Source organism: Ailuropoda melanoleuca, chromosome 3 (genome assembly GCF_002007445.2).
Source record: "Ailuropoda melanoleuca isolate Jingjing chromosome 3, ASM200744v2, whole genome shotgun sequence".
NCBI classification, from domain to species: Eukaryota; Metazoa; Chordata; class Mammalia; order Carnivora; family Ursidae; genus Ailuropoda; species Ailuropoda melanoleuca.
Window position 1 is genome coordinate 36,538,598 of NC_048220.1, and position 23,368 is coordinate 36,561,965.

The window sequence follows — 23,368 nt, forward strand, 5'->3', positions numbered from 1 at the left end:
AGAAAAAACTCTACAACTGGGTCCCAAAACCACAATCAGGAGAAACTCAGTGGCATGATTCTATTATTTGTATAGCTTTCCGGGTATGAAAAACAGGAAGAGTAATTGCCGCAACTCTAGGATTCTTTTAAGGCATGAATCATAAACCAGATCAACAGGTAATGGTGAAGGGCTTGTCAGCTGAATGGTTTTTTCTATACGGAAAGACAACTGGTTGGTCAGAAAGACATGTGAACGATCTCCCCCACCTCAGCCTCCCTCCACATGAAGCCCAGCCCCTCTAAGCATGTCTGAAAGGTTCTCCAGTTTGTTTTGATTCCAGCTCCCTCCTTCCCCAGCTGACCCTTGTAGGGAGAATGAAGCCTGCCGTTTTGCACATAGTTTTGCCTTTTCTACTGTTTATTTTGTTAAGACTCTTAAACCTGTCAGCGAAGCGGTTTCCAGCCTTGTCTGTGTAGTAATAATCTCCCTTTCTAAGAGATAAGCACCCTGAGTAAGGCATATTGCAAGACAAACTAACACACAGTTAGTTGCTGAGTACACACAACTCTTTGAAGATGCCTCACCACTCGGACTTTATTAGCTTCAGAGAAAAAGAAAGGAAAAAAAAAAAGAAAAAAAGAAAAAGGTAGTCTGGCTTGAAGGTTTCAGAAACTCACTTAGAAATTACTAGAAACTGCCTGGAGAAAAATGCCAATACATGTTAGTGTGCCCGAGTCAAACATACCTTGTTGCTACAGAGAAGCAGATAGAGAAAGACAAGCAGGGAGAGCCTGCTGGAGACTTCCAAAGGAAAGGAACTTTCTGGCAAGCCTGGAGTTTACTCAGATGTCCCAATTTCTAACACGTACACCAAACTTCTACCTTTAGGACAGGAAGATATGAATTTTACTGCCAGAAAATTAAACAAAACACTTAGATGATAAATGTGATGTTTTTATTTTCTAAAGTCAAATTAACTCCTTTGCTCCAGGACAGGACATGTATTCTTGCATTCAGAAGGAACTCCCTACCAAAGATAATGCACAATCCCTGGGATAGGGATTTTGTCACCAGTCCATGGCCTGTTCAGCAGCCATTTCATGTTTCCTCTTTATTGACAGAACCCTAATTTTATTCCAGGGTAGGACAGCAATATACTCAAGGAAGTTGGACCCTTCCCCAAACCCAGATGAATGGGAAATAATTAGTCTAAGTCTATCCCAGCAAACCCACCCTTCCTCCCTATCAATATAGTGTGGGATGCGCAGGTCACAATAAATTCTAAGATCTTCAGGAAAACAGGTTCCACCTTAACAAAATAAAGGAATGTGAAGCAAAGCTCCATTCCTTCCTCCCTTTGAACCTGTCCATGTGAGGCATGATGCACAGATCTCCAGCAGTCATCTTGTTCTCCTGAGAGAGGAGTGAGAGCACCACCAAGCCACTTGGTCCCCTGAGTCACTACGTCACTGATTTTCCCTATCCAACAACCTCTTGGCATGTGCAATAATAAACCTCCGTTTCCCAAAACTCTTTTGAGTATTCTATTACTTACTAGCTTAAATCATAATACATTATACAGTCCTTGAGTCTAGAACATTGAGGAGAACCTTCTGGTCCTTCATCCACACTGATTACTACTGTTACTGCTTGAGCCTCCATGGTCCCTCATACCAAGATAGCTTACTATTTTAGTGCCAAAAGTGGACAAGGTGTATACATGCGGGGTGGAGGGGCCTCTGCTGATGATTGTCTCCTCAAAGTCTAGTGTTCAGTGTCCCTGAGGCACCACGTGGCCACAGGATAGTCACCATCCCCAGCTGCCTCTAGGAGCCTACAAGAAGTGCCTAAGTAGCAAGATTGCTGCAGGGACCTTGCTTCCGAGCCTGGATCTGATGAAGTACAATTTAATGTCACCACACCCCTCTCAAGATTTTTAGTAAGAGGCAGCTCCGACTTGTAACTGCATTCTGTTCCCAATTCATTCACTCAGAGAAGAGAGACTGGGTCCTGAGGCAATGGACAGGACAGGATTTAAAATGATACCTGGAAATTTAAAGTAATGGTTTGGTTGAGTAAATGTCTAGAAGACTCAGTTCACCTCTCCAGTTCCTGCACCAACCCTACTCCTTTCAGGATCTGCACAAACCTGTGACACTGATGCATTTGCAGTGCTCCCTTGTCCTAGCACAAGACATCTGCCCTCCAAGAACTCTCTGAGTGGCCCAGAACTTTTTGTAAAAAATTGAATGAAGTGCCTATTTATCTTGAAAACAAGCCAGTGAGTGGACTGAAGGGAGGCCAAAAGACCTGTGAAGGTGGATCACAGCATGAAGATTCTGTCCCCTCTAGAATTCTAGTTTTTTCATGTAATAGCTTGGTTGTCCATGGTCCAACAGGGCCATTTCTAGTTCTTCAAAATGATGTTTTCAGAAGTGGAGCTTTCACATGTCAATAAGCATAATGTTCCTCCAAACAATTTTCTCTCTCTGTGTGTGTGGTTGTATCATTGTTCTGTTTATTTGGTTTTAGTATATTTCTGGAGCCAAATTTCTTGCAGTTTCAATTCCTCAGGCCTAGGCAACCTCCCTTGGACTAAGCCCAGCTGATTCGGAGAGCTCACAGGTCCACCGTGAAATGCACTGCTCTGGACTCGGGGCCACGCAGTTCATCTCATCAGAAGCAGCTTCCACCTTCTTCTAAGTAGTCTGTCTCTCTCTCTCTCTTTCTTTCTTCTTTCCTTTTTTGTTTGTTTGTTTGTTGTTTTTTAAAATCAGATTTAAAATAGTTCAATCAGTGGTTTTGCCAAAGCATTCTGTGAAAAATGTTTGGATTAGCATTTTGTTGATTCCAGAATGTGAAACATTAAATGAGTGTCCAAACCCGAATCCATTATTACTTTTGAGAGGAGACTTTCTATAGCTACTCCACATTGTGTAGGAAGTAAACAGGGTTGGTGTTCTCTAGAAGATGTTTTTTTGGCAGCTTCATAAACCTTGTCTCATATTTCACAGTTCTCCCAGCCTCCCAGGGAATGACCTAGTGGACCGCCTCTATGCAAATGAAAAGCTTGCCTTATCTGGTCTTCAGAAGTTCCCTTTTCAGTGAAAACCACTCTGAAGTTGGTTACAGACCAGGGTCTGCATTAGAGGCCCAGCTGAGCAAGCACCTCTAAGTAAACAAAATGAGTCACATGATTTATCGGGTGATGAGTGTTTGCTGGAAGGCATGCAGTGTGAGGTTACTGTCCAGTCAGAGGAAGAGGAGGGGGAAAATTAAAAAAAAAAACAAAAACAGAAAACTCCTACTTGCTTTTGTTTTTAAGGGAAACTCCACTTCTGTGTGTATACTCCCTGGGAGGTTCTTTCTGAACCAGTGCCTCCAGGCCAAGAGTGATGCTTTGTTGATGTCATGGTGAGCTGAATGGGACAAGGTACTCTGGGAACCCACTGGTCAGGTGGTCATCCCTGAGTGGCAGCTCTCTCCTAGAAAAGGCTTCTTTCCAAATGTTTCCCAAGAGTCTTTTCAGATAGTCCTGTTTAACAGGTCTTTCCTTTGACCAGGTAGAGTTTTCAACTGGTGACCTGAAAAACGTTTGCTTGATGTTTAAGGATAAAACACGCACTTGACAGAAGAACCTACTTGCACCAGGCTTTTTTTGGAGGGTGAGATGGGGACCACCAAGCTTGCAAGTTAAACAAAAGATGAAGCAATGGGCTCTTCAGGCCCTGCTCCCTGGACTAAGTATACCAGTTATTGAATTGCTTTATTCATTACTAGTTTTCTAGAGTTCCAAATGCTGAATATCCACTCTTAGGGGTCAACCAGAGTTGATAAATTCCAGCATACTGCTCATATCTTTTCTACTCTGGACTACAAATCAAGGAAAAAAAACATCAACAGTTTAACCTAAAAATGAACAAAAAATACAAACATACAGTTCAAAGAAAAAGAAACATAAATGACTCATAAATGGATGAAATGATGCTTAACTTCTATTAAGCCAATTTAAAATTATTTCAAAATAAAAACTCCTGATTTTAAAAAGATGGTCACTTGAAGCATCTGGGTGACTCAGTTAAGCATCCGACTTTGGCTCAGGTCATGATCTCAGGGTCCTGGGATCAAGCCCTGTGTTGGGCTCCCTGCTCAGCGGGGAGTCTCCTTTTCCCTCTCCCTCTCTGCCCCTCCGCCCTCCCCATTCATGCTCTCTCTCTCTCTCTCTCTCTCTCTCTCTCTCAAATAAATAAAATCTTCTGGGCTAGATCTTCTGTGGCTTCTGGGCTATGCGTTCTGTGTGTTTCTTGAAATGCATGTTCATTATAAAATGTGTTTAATTTGTAAAGATTTATTGAACTGTATGCTGATGATAAATATACTTTTATGAATACATGATATGTCAAAATTTTAAAAAATTACATAGGGATTCCAGTTTTTATCTAATAGAGTGAGAAAAGATAAAAACATTTGATAACATACTGTGCTGACAAGATATAGAGAAACAGACATTCTCACATATTGTTAACAGAAATACAAAATGGTAATTTCTCTGGAGGGCAAATAGGCAATATCCATCAAATATGCAAATGCACATACCCTTGACACAGCAATGCCACTTCTAAAATTCATCCTGCTCATACTGCACATAATGATATGGATACATTGTCATTCTTTATAGTAGTGTTTATAATAGCAGAAAATTCCTAACAACCTAGATGTTCACTTTAGGAAACATGTCAAATAAATCAGAGTACACCTATAAAAGAGAATATTACCAATTATAAAAAATGGATTAGAAATTCTAAATGTACTACAACATAATACTCTCCAAAGTATATTTGTATCAAAAGAAAAGTATGGAAAAGTGTGTGTAGTAATTCTATCATTTGAATAAATAAGGGAGTAATTACATACATCCATGCTGGCATATAAATAAACCATCTCTGTAAGAGAATGAAAGAAAATGGTAACATGACTTTCAGGTAGGAGAACTGGGCAGATGAGGGACAGGAGGAGACTTTCAATGTATTCAAAAGGTAAAGTTTTGAATTTTGCATTATATGAAGGTATGAGCTAGCAAAAATAAATAACATTTAAAATCCTAAGCCTGTATTTTCTGTATGTAAGCTGTATGTAATATATTGACTGAAATTATTACTTGGACTTCACTTCCATAGTTTCTCTCTCTTACACCTTTTCAGTTGTAAGCTAACCCAGTAAGTCAATGACTTCTCCTTGGGAACAGAGAAAATTCTACCACATCAGATCTACATATCGATTATTGTTAAGACCCATCTTGACTTCAGAAATGTTCACGTGGGAAAAGCACATACCATCTAGGATGGAGGAAGTTGATTAATCTGCTTTGCTAAGTATTCACTTATCAGGCCCTAGACCATGAACTATGATCACAAGGCAATCATTGACATTTTTTTCACATTCAAAAAGTACAGCCATTTTCAAAGACATTAGGAAATACCTAATGAGTATGAGTTCCAGCAAGGGAAGTATACCTGGAGATGATGCTAAACAGCCAAGGAAGGGTAAGAGTTGACTCCAGAGAGAAGCAGCTGCCAGAAAGTTAAATGCAGAGGGGACCTCAAATGTCTCACTTTGGCTGAAGGCCAGCCCTAAGGAAGACACTCCTAAAAATAGGACTAAAGGAACCATTCTAGGGCCTTGATGGTTTAGAGGAGTTCCTTTTCTCTCAGTTTAGAGTTAACCCTGAAGAGGCATTTCAAAGGACAACTTTCACCAACCCAAGCGCACACTTGGCTGTACATTATTTTCTAATCAGTGGCTGATGGAGTGCCCAGCACTGCACTCATGTTGAAATAGGGCAGCAATAAGGGATTTTCTTCTCCTGCTGCTTTTTTAAAAAAGTAATTGCTACAGAGTAGGATACATACAAGCCACTCCTTACTGGATATATTCCTGTCCAGCATGTAGAATAGGGCTTGCATGATCTTCCAAGAAGTCAAAAGAATCTTACCTGGGGACAAATAAAACCTTGGCTGCTCTCAGGTCACTCCTGGTGCTGGCAGCAATACAGGCTGGTTAAGGTGCCTCGTCCATTGGCCAGCCTCTGAACTCCAAGGCTCGGCTGTGAGGCAGGAGGACCACAGACACTGGTCCTACCCTTTACAAGGTTCTTGTGAGTAAGACATGACCAAGCCTTGCAAAGTAAAAACATAGCATGGCTCAAACTTAGAGCCTTGTTTTTGCTGGATTTTTGAAAGGATTTCAATCGAAAATGGAACTAGAGGATAGGAAATGGAGAATCTCATACATGTGCCCTCAGAAGAACAGAACTTAAGATCTGAGGGACTGGTTTCACATAAATGCCTGCTTTACAGAAGACCGAGACTCACTCCTGACCAATGAACACCTGCCAAGAATGTTTCCCTACCCTCATGCCAATGAACTTACTGCTTGAACTGTGACTAGACTTCCCCCTTTTTGGACTCCATAAATACAGCTTGCTCTAAACCCTCAAGAGATTCACCTGCAGCTTGCTACAGAATATTTCCCAAATTGCAATTCCACTGCTATTCTCAAATAAATTCAATTTCTGGTCATTTGAGCTTGCCTCAGTTTACCTCTTTATTTAGGTTGACAGTACCATCTCCCATTTGTTACAGGGACAATAAATCAACAATTTTGGGTTTGGATTTTGTTTCCTTCCTGTCAGGGGCTGGTCATTGGGAAAGTTTCCCTCAAAAGATGACAACAAAATATTTTTACATTGTTTGATGGCTGGAAGAAACCTCAAACATTGGTCTATCTGCTCTATCTCTTAACCCTCAAAGAGATGGGTTCTATCTGAACTTTAAAAACCTCTAAGGATGCAGTTTCCAAAATTTTATAAATTCCACTAGAAGTTTATTTAAGTAAATAATTAATCATCTTTATGTTAATTAAGAAGCTTTTCACGCACTAGAAATTTCTGGATTGTGAAGAAGTAGAGTCACTGAACAACATTTTCCTAGAAGTATCTCTCTAGATACTTCTAGAGCTGGCTAAGACTTTACCAGTCATCTTATACTGAACTGTTCATTTTATGAGCAAAGTGAGGCTTAGAGCAGAAGGACAAAGATTCAGGTCTAGAAGCTGGGTTTCCTGACTCCCACTCAGTCCAGCACTCTTACAACTATACTAGGGGTGTTTCTTACACATAAAAAGTTGTTAAATTCCTACTCTCTTCTCCAGGCTAAAAACCTTTATTCCCTAAACTCTCCTGATACTTTTTTTTAAAAAGATTTTTATTTATTTATTTGACAGAGAGAGAGACAGCCAGCGACAGAGGGAACACAAGCAGGGGGAGTGGGAGAGGAAGAAGCAGGCTCATAGCGGAGGAGCCTGATGTGGGGCTCGATCCCAGAACACCGGGATCACGCCCTGAGCCGAAGGCAGACGCTTAACCGCTGTGCCACCCAGGCGCCCCCCTGATACTTTTTTTTTTTCTCATCAGTATCCCTTACTAAGTAGCAGTACCATACAGCTGTCCCACTAGCTATGGTCTACTATGACCACTGTATCATTTTCTGCTATTCCCCCTTGCTTCCTGAATAGGCTCTGGTTTCCTTATTTCTGGGTAGTCTGTTTATTCTCTCCTCCATTGTATTATCTCCTGTGTCTCACTAATGAACCTCATCCTGTTTTTGACAGACCATTCTGTTTTGACAAGGTAAAATTGATCAGTGAATTAAACACATGTGAAACATCTCTAAATACAAACTCATTGCAGGGAAAGATTTGAATGCTGTCCATTTCCTTGCAGATAATAACTTGGAAGGCAATTTTCATAGCCAGATGAATTCTGAATGGAGAGCTCTGTTTAAACTTTGTGTTCCATAAATAGAAACAAAGTGCAGACATCCTGCCTCTTGACTTCTTTAGTCATTTGAAGCTTTCAGAAGTATGTTTATATTTGTTTTCTTGATTCTTTTTTTCTGCACATTACACCGTAGCCAAGGAGTGTCCACAGCACACCAAGGGCTGGAGTAATCTCTTAACTTCCTCCTGCAAGCAGATCCCCTAATGAGACTGCAGTCAACCCTTCACTACCTTTTGAAGCTGGGCCAGGTGAGCCTTTCATTCCAATCACCCTCACAATCATGGATTTTATTACTTAACCCCAAAGTGAAATACTCTATTCACCGAAATGAACATTCCGTGTGAACCAGGGTAGGAATTCAGGTGATTCAAGATTCTGAAATTGTATTGTTAAGTTCACCTCAGAGACTCATAAATTTTCAGAAAGACTTCAATATTTCCAGATTTGGGATTGATGATCTGGGATCCATGGCAGCTCCAGCATCCATGGATAGATTCAGGGGCTGTATCAATCAGGATGGGCTAAATAATGCTGTGGTAACAAACAATTCCAAAAATCTCAAAAGGCTGACAACAACAAAGGCCCTTCTTTGTCTTTCTCATATCACAAGATAATCCAAGGTTGGCTAGAGACTTAACAGCTGTACCACTGTCATCCTCATTCCTAGACCTGATGGAGAAGCCATTATCAGGAACACTGCTGCTTTAGTGCTGAAAGAAACAAAAGCACTGCTCTTAAATCTTTAACCCAGAAATGCCACCCAGAACTTCTGCTCACATTTGATTGGCCCGTGCCTAAGTTAAATGGGGTGAAGAAGTATAATCCTTCCACGAGGAAAACTACCTTGGAGAACAGTTTACTGAAGAGTCCATGAACATTTGAAATTATACGCAAAATTATATGTGAACAGGCATAGATGCCTATTTCTGGAGAGTAGTTCTATAATTTTCATCCTATTCTGAGAAGGGACTTTGACCACCAGCCCTCACCAGAGCCTTCCCCCCCCGCCCCCCCCCCCCCCCCNATCCTATTCTGAGAAGGGACTTTGACCACCAGCCCTCACCAGAGCCTTCCCCCCCCGCCCCGCCCCCGCCATCACCACCAAAATTAAGAACCAGTGATTCTAGTCCAAGCTCCTTGTTTTACAGATGGAAGAACTCGAAAGCCAATCTTTAAACAACTTGCCAAAAATCAAAACAACTTCCTTGAACTTGCCAAAATAACAATTAATTGGGAGCACAACCAGCCCCTAAGACTGCATTAAGGCGAGGCCACACTTCCAGGCACAGCAAAAGGCTCCAGCCCCTGCTTAACCAGCTTTCTGCATCCAAATTTAATTTAGGGAGGAAGAAAGAGGTCATGGGAAGGGGCTTAGTTTCCTGTAGGTTTCAAATCCCAAATGGAGGTTGGAAACTGGTAGAGGATCCTCCTTGGAAACTTTTGAAAAATAACTCATTTGAAAATATTTCAGTGCCAAGAAAAACCTGACCCCTGGTCCTTCTCCCACACTGTCTGCCTTTCCCTTCAGCCCTCTTTCCTCTTGTCAGGTAACCTGGGCGCCCATCATATCCTTCCAGCTTCCTCAAATGAGCTTCCCACTGGGGCCCGACAAAAGGCATTATCCTGGAAGAACTGGTTTTCCCATCTCTTTTCATAACTCCATTTCCTTTTCGGAAGACCATGTGTTTTCCTTAATTCATTTCAACTCACCATCCTGTCACCTCCCTTTACTTTACCTCACTTTCATCCCAGGAGGGAACATCACTTGGCTTCCCGATCAGCATGGCCATGTTTTATTTCAGCTGCTAAAACAAACTTATTTGGGATCTCCTCTTCTGAACCTCTAGGCATGAAGACCAATACTAAGATGCATGAGATAACTTGGCAATTGATCTATCTTCTCAATAATTTTTCTCTTCCTGTTCACTTAATTTAATATTTTCTCATTTTCCCCATTTCCTATCCCTTTTCTGGGTTGTATTTATGTCAGGTTATGATCGAGGACCAGGAAAACCAGCTTTTGTATGAAATATAGAAATAACTGAATATCAGGATGGAAGGAAAATTTTAAATGAGATTAAGAATTATGTAAGAGGTAATTTCAGGAGGCCTAAAATCCAGGGACACCAGCCCAGGTTTTGTGGAGTCTGAAGAACTTGGGGGCTGTCAATAAGAACAATAATTTTGAATTGCAAATATATAGCTAGGTATCTAAGTAAATATTTACTTAGAAGTAAATTCAATCACAAGTGAATATTTATTTAAAACTCCCTATCCTCACCCCCATTGCAACCTCTACAGGAGGACAATTATAAGAGGGGGAATATTGGAGTTGAAACAGAAGCCATATCATCCAATTAAAGTAGAAATATCTCACATAAGATTTCTTGCAAAACACAAACCTGGGAACACATTAGTAGAGCAACCTAATGAGGCTTTGGAAGGGACCCCAGCAAGGGGCATTGACACTGAGAATCAAATTTCATTAGAGTCCCATGCAGCCAAATATCTGAAATGTGAGTCAGGTCAAGGAACCAACAGAGAGTAGCTCATACATTTTAGAAAGATGTAGACACATACATTTTAAGAAAGGCCCCACTAGTTTTTCTAGACCTCATCCTCTAAAAAAATGTTTACTGCTTTTGGCTTAATGCTCTGGATTTCTAAGGATTTATTTTTGACAAGAGATAACCCAACTGAATGGAATCCTCCCCAAAGAAGTGATTTTAGGTATCACCAATATTGAAAGGGGGCATATTTGTGGAGGCTGGACAAAGAGTGTTTTCCAGAGTTCTTGCAGTCACACGATGGCACCCTGAATGTAGGAAGAGGAGGGTTAATGAGGCTCTCAGTACTAAGTCTTGGACAGCCATTAGATAAAGAGCATAAAGGCCTCTGTTGGGGGTGGGAGGGACAAAAGGAAGGACATATTCCATTCTTAGCCTGCTGGCCGATGAATAGCCCTGAAAACATTTTACAGATGCTTCCTCCCCATTCCATATTTTGATTTATTCTACTCCAAATCATTACATGGATCTTCCCATTCATAAGTTAGGCAAAGGGATGTCTTTTCCTTTCTATACAAGAATGGGTGAGAGTAGAAAGGATCTTAGAGGAATCTTATTCACTGAAAATGGTATAAAAAAGGGGAAAAAAATAATTTCTTAGAGCCAGTAAGGAAAAATTTAAAAAATTAAATATTTGGGTTAGATATCCATCAGAATCCATGATTCTTTCTAATTCATGGATTTTTTTTTCTAAATCTGATATCAGACTTTGATTCTTATCTAGAATAGATAATCCTTTAGCACCTGTTCTTTAGAACTATGTGTTAGAACTGTTACATTATGTTTAGAATACTCTTCCTGACTAAAATGAACCTGTGTTCTTATTAGCACACAACAGTGGCGCTTGCTCCCACCTACAAGCACCCAAACTCCCCTCCTGCCCCATCCCTCCAGCCTGGCCTAATACGTAGGAGTGTAGTTAAGTGTTCAGATGCCTGTGATCTGACCATCGAAATCATGGTTACTCCACCAGCTAACAACTTCCATACTTGATAAGCTTTAGCACCTACTCCTTCATAGCAAGAAGACATCAACTACGTTTGGTATTCCCCTGTAAGAGATTCATTATCTTATTTAAAAATAGTCTCTTGGGGCACCTGGGTGGCTCAGTCGTTAAGCGTCTGCCTTCGGCTCAGGGCGTGATCCCAGGGTCCTGGGATCGAGCCCCGCATTGGACTCCCTGCTCCACTGGGAGCCTGCTTCTTCCCTCTCCCACTCCTCCTGCTTGTGTTCCCTCTCTTGCTGGCTGTCTCTCTCTCTGTCAAATAAATAAATAAAATCTTTAAAAAAATAAATAAAAATAGTCTCTTTGTTAGGCAATGGAAAGAGGTTTTCCCCTCCAATCTAAATATAGACACAAATGAGAAATGAAACTATGGGACTAATAACAATACTGTGGTTGATTCTTTTAAAGATGCTATCGGCAGGAAGAACCAATGGGAGTGTCTAGTGGGGTGGGGGTGAGGTGGAGGGAGAGTGTCAGAGAATCAAGGAAGTAGCTAGGTCTCAAAGCCACAGGAATTATTTAACATTAATCCTGTTCTGGAAAGGGTTTACTTCTAAATAAGGTCCATTTTTATTCTGAAACAAAATCACTCTTGTTACTTTGGGAAAATATGTTTACAAATTAGTAGACAATTGGTCTCTGAATAATCCTTAAATTTGAAAGGCTTTGGTGGTTTATGAGAACACACAGGTGGAGAGTGTATTCAAATAGATCTAATCTTAGGCTAAAAGTCACTCAGAACTCTGCCAGCGGATGAGGAAGGATATCTCCTTTTCCTCACACCAACTCATTCGTTACATCTTAAGCCAACCTTTTGTGTCTGGCTTAGCCTTATTCATTGCAAAGACTGCCACAGGAGGGGCCTTTATATATCCTGGGCTGAGAACAAAGTCAGGGAAGAGGGAATAAAACTATTTCCTGTATAAATAACAGAACCCAACACTATGAACTAAACCTACTTTCTACCACTGGATATCCTGGGGTATCTCTGAGAAAAATGGCTACTTCATGCTGTTTAATACTGCTTCAACCGCAACACCTGAGACAACCAGATGAGCAGGTCTAGATATAACCTGGGGGTAATGAGAGGCTGGTTGACCTGACAAAGTAGAAGCTCACACAGGGCCCTAGGGTGAGTGTCAGCTGATGGGAGTTTTAGATACAAACTCTATTACTAGCTACAACACCCGAGACAACCAATGCATTGTTCTTCAATTTCTCACTTTCAAAGTAACACCGATGGGCTAGATAATTTTGGAAGGACCCCCCAGCTCTAGGTTCTGACTCCAATCAGAAAGATCCAGATGGAAGGACATTTAATGCTGAGGTGTTGGTTTAGAGTGTAAGACCACTGGACTGGGAGATGTTGTAGAAAAGAATAAAATAGTGGATCATGAATTGGGAGCTATTGTTATTGTGATTACAGCCACCCTAAATCCTTCCTGAACCCTCAAAGGGTATAAATACATAACAACGTTCACACTTATTGATAAAATGCCAGTAAATGTTAGAGGCAACAAACCGAATGGATGGTTGGATCAGGCTACCTCTGAGGCTCTTTCTAACCAAAAATTCCCCATGGTCCTAGGATTCTCCTGGAGAAAATGTGAACAAGGTAAGGTTAAGGGGTTTTAGGAAAGAGTGTCTTTGTTTTTCTCTTTCTTTTTTTCCCCTCATTTAAAAAAATTAGATTCTCTAGGGAATTTGTATTCTCTTGGGGATCACAGTCCTATTGGATTAGGGCCCTGCCCTTAGGAACTCATTTAACCTAATTACCTCCTTGAGGCCCTATCTCAAAATATAGTCACACTGGGAGTGTGACTTCAACATAAAAATTTGGTGGGGCAGGACACAATTCAGTCCGTGAGACACTCTAATTCTCAGTCTCAGGTTACTTCCATAACAACACACTGCATGCCACCAGCAAGGACAACGCAAGAATGGTGTGAGTGTAGGGAAGAGAAAAGTAATTTTGCTATTAAGTTGTGAAAAATGGTGCAACAGTGTTTTTGGAGAGATTTCAAATAATTGTGACAGTCCTGAGTATTCAGAAGCATTTAAAAAATGGCAATAAGTGAAAAGATAAAATGTTCTTCTTTGCTCTGATTTTAAGCCCATTTTAAGGATGCCTCAAGGGCCCATCTTTTGGCAATTTACAGAATTAACAGATTTCAGTATTTCTACAAGTTACTTTATCCTGGAAGAGGGGAGGCTGAGAAAGAAAAATATTAGATATTTAGGGGACACCTGGATAGCTCAGTTGGTTAAGCATCTGCCTTCGGCTCAAGTCATGATCCCAGGGTTCTGGGATTGAGCCCTGTGTCAGGCTCCCTGTTCAGCATGGAGTCTACTTCTTCCTCTCTGCTGCTCTCTCACTCTCTCTCTCTCTCTGTCTCTCAAATAAATAAAATATTAAAAAAAGAATAATATTAGGTATTTGAATGACTGATGAGAAAATCAGGAATGGATTATAAATCACAAATATTTGTCCTGTGACATTACTTCCCCTTCTTCAACTCTTGGCAGACGTTACTTATCAATCATGGCACTCACCAAAGCCTCGGAATACATTCAGTACAATGCTCCAAACAGCACTTTTTAAAAAAAGAATTGGTATGTAAGATGAAATAATAAAAATAACATTGTCAACAGGCATTGAGTGCCTACCAAATACCAGACAGCGCTCTAATTTTTTTCACATATAAACCCATTTCTTCCTGATAACCATCTAATGAGGTAGGCAAAAATAGGGTTCACATTTTTCGGGTCTGGACAGTGAAGCACAGGCACTCAGTGAAGATGGCAAAGAACTTGGACTTGAACTCAGGCCATGTGGCTACAGAACCACAATCATTACTCTTTTATAGTGTTCACCCACCTTGGGTTGGATTTATCGTATATAATTAAAGAAGCAGAATGAAAGCCAGTGGGGGAGATGTTGCAGAGTCAAGTTGCATCAACATAAAAAATAACTTTTTTAAACAATTAAATTATTCTAATAATGACATCATAGTCACCTGCAATATTGAGTACCCTATCACTGGAGACATCTGAGCAGAGTTGGATAGCTAAGTATTGGCATTGTTGTGCAATGGATTGCATGAAGCAGAGGGTGGGCTGGATAACAGCTTCTCAACTTCCCATCTAGTTCTAATATTCAAAGATTCCTTGACTTAAGCAGTGCCAACAAAACTAGAAGGAATCCACAAGTGACATCCTTCCTCAATCTTTCTTTTTTGCCATCTCCCTTAACATCCAGCACTGTCAAGCACAAAGAATGTCCAGGATTTGAATAAATCACACTGAATTTTAAAAATAGACACTCAGTAGATAGCATATAAAACCCACACAGCCTCAAAATATAAACAGTAGTCTTGAAAAGACTATTGAATTCTATAAAACCATTGTTGTTTGTCTGAGCAGGCTTCTTCCACTTCTTATCATCACTTTCTGGGAAAGGGAACAAAGTTATAGCAACAGCAAAAGATAGGTAAGTTTGTTAGCTGTTAATGAAGTTGACAATGTCTTCAAACATTAACTCTCTCTATCTCTCCCCAGGAATGGTATGCCTTGCAAGGCAAGTATCCTTTTCTGGAATGTGACCTTGGCCATTCCTAGCAGCAGCAGAGAAAAATGCCATCCCTATGAGGTTACCATTTACTGATGGGAGAGAATTAATGGCAGGTGCCAAATCATTTCAGATGAAAACTCACATATGTCAAATACTAAGGAATCCTCTAATCTATTACGTGTCATTCCTTCCAAGATTTTTACCTGAAAGACTCTTCTATGCTTCTGAAAGTCCGTGCCATTACACTCTAAGCCAGGTATGAATGCCCAACATTATTTCTGCACAGGTCTTAAGACCTCCTTTTTTAAGACAGAGAGAGCACGACCCTCTCCTGGAACTAGCCTCAATGCAGACTACAGATTAACCTCTTGAAATTTACAAGAACAAAACTCACAGGGGAGTCCCTTATTATTTTTTTTAAAAGATTTTATTTATTTATTTGACAGAGATAGAGACAGCCAGCGAGAGAGGGAACACAAGCAGGAGGAGTGGGAGAGAGAAGCAGGCTCATAGCAGAGGAGCCTGATGTGGGGCTCGATCCCATAACGCTGGGATCACGCCCTGAGCCGAAGGCAGACGCTTAACCGCTGTGCCACCCAGGCGCCCCAAGGGAGTCCCTTATTATTGACTATCCAGTGTACTTTAGAGGACTGGCCACTAGAAACAGCTTTAGTCCAAACTCTACTACTGAACCAAAGTGTATGATTTGGATAAATCACTTATGACCTCACCAACTTTGTCTCTTAGTTTTTGATATGTGAAGTGGAACTAGTGATCTCTGACCCTGGCTAAATCACCAAAAATGAGGATACAAATAAACTCAGTAATGCATAAAGGCTGATTAGCAATACATCCATTACAGAAACCCAAGAGCAACAGAGCATTCTTTCAGAGGTGCCTCTGGTGAGTCCACAGTAGGTACAGCTATAACCAATAGCTGTTATTGCTACACAAGAAAAGTCAAGATCTACCTTCTGGATTTAAATATACCGGAGTATTTAGACACTTAATATCCAGGTTTGGGTGACAATGAGAAATAGATGCAGAGTTCCACTTGGGGAAAAAAGTTTATGCTTTCTTCTTTTTCCAAACATATGCTTTAGGAAAGATTTAACAAACAGGTATATAAGGAGCTAGCAATCTTTTACTTAAAATGTAAACCTAAACAATTTAAAAAATAATATCATTCTGAATGCTGAATTTTGGATCTTAAGAGAATCTGGAGGGATTGTAAGAAAGATATTAGAGAAACATGTCTCCTGATTAAGAAAAAGCATTAATGAGTTAATATATATAATAATAAGAAGAATAAGAAGAAGAATGACAGACATTTCTGAGTACTTAATGTGTACTTTTTACTATCCTAAGAGCTTTATAACTACTCACTCATTTATTTCTCATAGTAACCTTCTAAGGAGGTAACATTATTATCACCATTTTATAATAAGTAAGTGGAGGCCACAATCATCCTCATCTTGCTCTTGTCAACCATCATCCCTCATACTTAAGATGAGCCTGCGAGATATGCATTATACATTCTTTGTGTGGTTGGTTAAGGAAACTGAGGTTCAGTTGTAGATTGGCAAAATCAGAACATGACTCTAATCTTATAACTTGCAGAACTATCTCTCCTGCATTGGAATACCTCACATCTAAGCTGCAACCACATCATAAAAACTCTTGTTAAAAGCCTTGCTGAAACGAAATTTGCTGTAATGCAACACTTTGTGCCTTGGTCCCACACTCATCTTGTCAGGTCAGTCACATCTGGAAGGAAGTGTGGCCAGTCCTGGGGGCTCTACTCTAAGCAAAACTTCAGGGTGGACATGGCACAGGGCCAGGATTAGGTCCCTTTTGATACTTCCTGTCATTTCCCCCTTTCTTTTCAAGTATCCAGGCACTACTGAGCCCTGAATTGTCCAGGTTACTGTCCAGTTATTCTTGAGGATAATGTGTGCCATCCAAATAAATTTCAAAGAAGTGACTAGTTAAAATGGTTAACTGACAAATTGCTACCATGAGTAATGTGCATTTCTTTCTCTCCTTCCTTCCTTCCTTCCTTCCTTCCTTCCTTCCTTCCTTCCTTCCTTTTTCTTTCTTTCTTTCTTTCTTTCTTTCTTTCTTTCTTTCTTTCTTTCTTTCTTTCTTTCTTTCTTTCTTTCTCTCTCTCTCTCTCTCTCTCTCTCTCTCTCTCTCTCTCTCTCCCTCCCTCCCTCCCTCCCTCCCTCTTCCAGGTTTTGTTAACCGAGCAAAGGCTGACACCCTTCTCTGGTTTTCTGATCCAATATATTCATGCTCCCAGGTTTTCCATTAGACTAATAAAATATAGATTTGATAACCTAGATGAAATTGAACAATTCCTTGAAAGACACAATTTGTCAAAACTCACATAAAAAAAATAGACAACCCATATAAACCCTACATCTATTAAAGAAATTGAATCAATAATCAACAACCTCCCAAAACAGAAAGTACCAGGCCGGGGCGCCTGGGTGGCACAGCGGTTAAGCGTCTGCCTTCGGCTCAGGGCGTGATCCCAGCGTTATGGGATCGAGCCCCACATCAGGCTCCTCTGCTATGAGCCTGCTTCTTCCTCTCCCACTCCCCCTGCTTGTGTTCCCTCTCTCGCTGGCTGTCTCTATCTCTGTCGAATAAATAAAAATAAAATCTTTAAAAAAAAAAAAAAAAAAAGAAAGTACCAGGCCAAGATGGGATTCACTGGTAAATTTTAGCAAACATTAAGGAAGAACTTATATCAATTCTCTGCAAATTCTTTCAGAAGATAAAAGCAGAAGGAATACTTCTGAACTCATTTTATGAGCCAGAACTACCCTAACACCAGAACCAGACAAAGACATTACAAGAAAAGAAAATTACAGAACAGTATCTCTCATGAACAAAGATGTAAAAATACTCAAAAATTATTAGAAAATCAAATCCAAAAAAATATAAGGGAATTGTATACCACAATGAAGTGGACTTATCCCAGGTATGTATTACTGATTCAACATTAGAAAATCAATTAATATAATCCATCACATCAACAGAGTAAAAAAGAAAAATCATATGATAATATCAGTAGATTCAGAAAAAGCACTTGACAAAATCTAACACCCATTCATCTAAAAAATTCTCAGTAAACTAGGAATAATAACTTTCTCAACTTGATAAAGAATATTTACCAGAAAACCTGCAAGTAATATCACACTTAATGGTGAAAAACTCAAAGCTTTCTCACTAAGATCAGGAATAAGGTAAGGATGTCTTTTTTTCACCACTGCTTTTCAACACTGACTAGAAGTCCTAGATAATGCAATAACACAAGAAAAAGAAAAAAAAGGTATACAGTGAAAGAAGAAAAAACTGTCTTTATACACAGGTGAGGTGATAGTCTATATAGAATATCCGAGAGAACTGACAAAAAAAAAAATGCTGCTGGAACTAATAAGTAATGATAGCACAGTTGCAGGAATACAAAAGTCAATTGCTTTCTTATATACCAACAATGAAAAAGTGGACATTAAAAACATGAGACCATTTACATTAGCACCCCCAAAATGAAATACTTAGGTATAAACCTAATAAAAAAATTTATAAGATCTATATGAAGAAAAATACAGTACTCTGATGAATGGAATGAAAGAATTAAATAAATGGAGATATATTCCATGTTCATGGATAGGAAGATTCAAGACTCTCAAGATATCATTTATTCCTAACTTGATCTACAAATCCAATACAATCCCAATCAAAATCCCAGAAAATTACTTTATGGATATTAACAAAGTGATTCTAAGGTTTATACAGAGAGGCAAAAGACCCATAATAGACAACAGAATATTGAAAAAGAAGAACAAAATTGGAAGATTGGCACTACCTGACTTCAAGACATACTATAAAGCAACAGCAATAGAGATACTGTGGTACTGGGAAAAGACTAGACAAATACATCAGTGGAACATAATAGAGTGCCTAGAAACAGACACACATAAATATAGTTAACTAATCTTTGACAAAGGAGCAAAGATAAGTCTTTTCAACAAATAATGCTGGCACAACTGAACATCCAAGTGTAAAAAAAAAAATGAATGTAGAGATAGAACTTACACCCTTCAAAAAATTAATTCAAAATGGATCACAGGGGTGACTGGGTGGCTCAGTTGGTTAAGCGTCTGACTCTTAGTTTCAGCTCGGGTCATGATCTCAGTTTTGTGGGACTGAGCCTCATGACAGGCTCTGTGCTCACCATGGAGTCTGCTTGAGAGTCTCTTTCTCCCTCTCCCTCCCTCTTTGCCCCTCCCCCTTCTTGTGTGCATGCTCTCTTTCTTTCTCTCTCAAATATAATAAATAAATAAATAACATCTTTAAAAAAAATAGATCACAGACCTAAATGCAAAACACAAAAATATAAAACTCCTAGAAGGTAGCAGGGAAAACCTAAATGACCTTATGTATAGTAATGACTTTTTAGATACAACACCAAAGGCTTGATCCATGTAAGAAATATTTGATGAAGTGGACTTCATTAAAATTGAAAACTTCTGTAAAACACAATATCAAGAGAATGAAGACAAGCCACAGGCCAGAGAACATATTTGCAAAAGACACTTCTGATAAAGGACTGTTACCCAAAATATTCAAAGAACTCTTAAAACTCAGTAAGAAACAAACAACCTGATTTAAAAAATGGACCAAAAACTTTACCAGATACCTCCCCAAAGAAAACATAGAGATGGCAAATAAGCACACGAAAAGATGTTTTACATCATATGTCATCAGGGAAATACAAATTAAAACAATAATGAGGAACTACTATGTACCTATTAGAGTGGTCAAAGTAGAGAATACTGACCACCAAATGCTGGCAAGGATGTGGAACAAGAGGGAGTTTCATTAATTATTGGTAGGAATGCCAAACGATACAGCTCCTTTGGGAGACAATTTGCCAGTTTCTAACAAAACTAAACATACCCTTACCACACCGTCCAGCAATTGTGCTCCTTGGTATTTACCTCAAGGGAGTTGAAAACTTATATTCACCCAAAAACCTGCACATGGATGTTTACAGCAGCTTCATTCATGACTGTCAAAATTTGGAAGCAACCAAGATGTCCCTCAGGAGGGAAATGGATAAATAACCTGTAGTACATCCAGAAAATGGAGTATTACTCTCCATAAAAAGAAATGATCTATCAAACCATGAAGACATTGAGAAAACTTGAGTGCTTATTACTAAGTAGAAGCCAATTTGAAAAGACAAATATATGATTCCAACTATATCACGTTCTGGAAAGGGCAAATCTATAGAGACAGTAAAAAGATCAGTAGTTGTCAGGGGTTGGAAGTGAAGGGAGAGAAGAACAGACAGAACACAGAATTTTTAGTGCAGTGAAAATATTCTAATGATAATATAATGATGAAGCATCCAACCCAACTGAATGTACAATGGCAAGAAGGAACCATAATATAAACTATGGACTTTGGCTGATTATGATGTATCAATGTAGGTTCACCAATTGTAACAAATATGTTACTCTGGCAAAGGATGTTGATAATGGGGGAGATTATGTATATGAGGAAACAGGGATACATGGGGATCTCTGTATCTTCCTCTCAATTTTGTCGTGAACCTAAAAACAGTTCAAAAAATTAAATCTTTAAAAAATATATAATTAATACTCAGAGCCTTGCCAAGTTCTTTCTTTTATTAAAGCAATTAGCTGACCACTATACACCTGTGAGATAGTCACTTGACTTTGTCAACCTTGAGGTCACAAAGTGCTTGGGAACACATACATAAAAGCAAAAGGGGAACTCAGGCCAGGATGTGTCCACAAGAAGCAGCAATAATCAGGACTTACATAGTTTTATCCATTCAGCTCAAATGTTCTTCATTTGGATTCACAAAAAGTTCATTCAAATAAGTGATTTGATTGATAATGGAAACCAGGCCTCCTTCCCGCCACCATTTTTAGCTGGGTGAAATTTATATCCAATTAAGTTTGAGAAGGGCTGCTTACTGAATACTACCTCTTAGAAATTCATCCTGTTAAGAGACAAAAGAAATCTTTTGAATTTTAATTGCCCTACTATACCAAACATACAAGACTACAGATCCTTTACTCTTTGTTAATATTCTATATATGCAGGTTCTATACATCATACTTTGGGAATATTATGCTAAATGCACTCTTAAGTTACTAAGAGCCACTATTCCAATTTCTCATACAAACCTCAAACCTGGTGTCTAATTCCAAACTCCTTAGTTTGGCTTTTTAAGGTCCTCCACAATATTTTGCCAACCAAGTTGTACAACCTCATTTCCCATTATTCTTCTACATGAATTTCCTACTCTAACAAAACTCGCTTATTCTTTGTTCCCCAAATAGTCTGCATCCAATTCTGCCTCCCTATTTATACACATATTTTTTAGGAGGTCTTGAATTTCATTAGAACTGGAGATGTCAGAAGTTCTTAATTAGTCATTTAACAAATATTTATTGAGTGTTTGCTTTAACACTGTATCCCTTGGGATGCTCTGTTGCAAGCAACAGAAATAGGCTCCGGCTAATTTAAGAAGAAGAGGAATTTATTGAAAGGACATTGGCTAACTCAAAGAATTTCTATGGGGTCTAGAGAATAAGCCTTGAAGACTGTGCAGCCAGGAACACTACTGCAAATCCACAGCACAATACATCCAGGGAGGATAGCATACTCACTACCCTGTGCCCAGATACTATACCTTGCACTAGCAACAGTGGTCCATGGATGTCAACACTAGAATCACACTGACTCTGCTGCCTCTGGGAACTAGAGTAGTTGCCTCTGTGTCCAACACTCATTGCTATCATGGATTCTGTATATTCTCTTCTTCCTACCAATAGCAGATGCAAGGACCCTCTGATGGGTGGAATCTGGACATCTGTAACTGCATAACTGCAAGGAAGACTGGGAAATCTGGTGTCTGGCATTTTCATCTTCAATAGGAGGACTTGAGCTCTGCCTTATAAGATCAGGGACTCCCCCAAAAGAGAGGATGAAACTATATATGATGGGTGGTCAAAAAGAATGACAACTGTCAGCTATGGTTATAATATGGATTACGGGGAAACACAGAAGAGTCTCTTCCATAACCTCCAAAAGAGTTTACCTAAGTGCACAAGAAAAACAGATGAGGTGATCAGAAAATAATATAATTTAAAATAACATAATAATTTGACTGCTTAATTAAAAAATACTAAGATGATACTGAACATAACCAATAGAGTTAGAGAAAAGTATATCTATACTTTATAGTTCCAAGCCCTTGCTTTCCTAACAGATTTTTTTTCTAGAGCAAAATTTATGTAAATAAGCTCCGTTTCCACCTGGAATATTTCCACACATCCTCCCAGCTCCATTTTCCAAGTTTATCTGCTCAAAGACAAGCTTCTTGGTCATCAATAGGATGCATCATGCCCAGAACTGAACCCTTATAAATACATACATTTGGTTAAGCAGAAATACCAGCTCTATTTCTCTCCCCTGGGAAGAAAGACAGACCTTAAGGCTGAAGAATCAGAAAACAGTGGCATAAACTTGGTAATGGTTGTAGGTTCTTGACTTGGAGTCAGACAGGATGAAATCGTGCCTGGAGTCCTGGGAAATCCAACAGCACTCTCCAGCATTGTGTTTTTACCTCCTTTCCTAAGGAAGGGCAGTGCTAGGCTACACTGGGGAAAAACCATGCAGAGCCCAGAGTTGAGTGCTTTTCCAGTGCTATGTCAAGGTCACAGCTGTACAGTGCATTTGGATCTCTGCTCCAGCAGTCAGCCCATGGCCACTCAGAATTAACAATGGAAGCCATGTGCACAGAGTTGGGGGAAAAAATGGGTCATTTAACTGCTTACAGGATACCCAAAGTCAGTAGACAGGGCCTCCACCCACAGCAGCCACCCAGTCCCCAGGCCTTGCTGCACTTCCACTTTTCTTTTTGATGCCATGCAGCCCTCTCTGCCTCACATTCCTCATCTTCCTAGGAATCAGTTTGGCTTCCAGACAGAGGGTGAAAGTGAAAATAAAAACAGAGAGAAGGAATTAGGTGACAGCTTCACTCCTTCTAGAAGGGAAGGCCTGTGTAATATGACAGAAAGAAAACTGATGGGACAGCTTTCTCTAGTAACTAGCTGGGTGACATCTGGTAAGTCTTTCTTCCTCCATAGCAACATCAGTAAAACGGGATTATGAGAGACAACTAGTATAAAATTACAGCAAACTGTAAAGAACACCAATTATCCCTCTACCTACTTCTAGGTTCGTTCAAATACTATTTATGTTCTTCTGTCCTAAATGACAGTTGGGAGTACTTGCAGCTTAAGCTGCGGGCGATAAACAGTCGAAGGCCTTTTGCTCTGGCTCTTGCCTTT

The 23,368-nt window shown here is 39.7% G+C and overlaps 1 protein-coding gene across 1 annotated transcript in view; it reads right to left on the minus strand.

Annotated features, from left to right (window-relative positions):
- ANKRD55 (ankyrin repeat domain 55) overlaps positions 1-23,368 on the minus strand; it is a 697,933-nt gene that overhangs the window by 302,258 nt on the left and 372,307 nt on the right. The window contains exon 10 of the mRNA XM_034656252.1: positions 20,825-21,009. The gene's annotated coding sequence lies outside the window, so the exon portion shown is untranslated. The remainder of the gene's footprint in view (positions 1-20,824; positions 21,010-23,368) is intronic.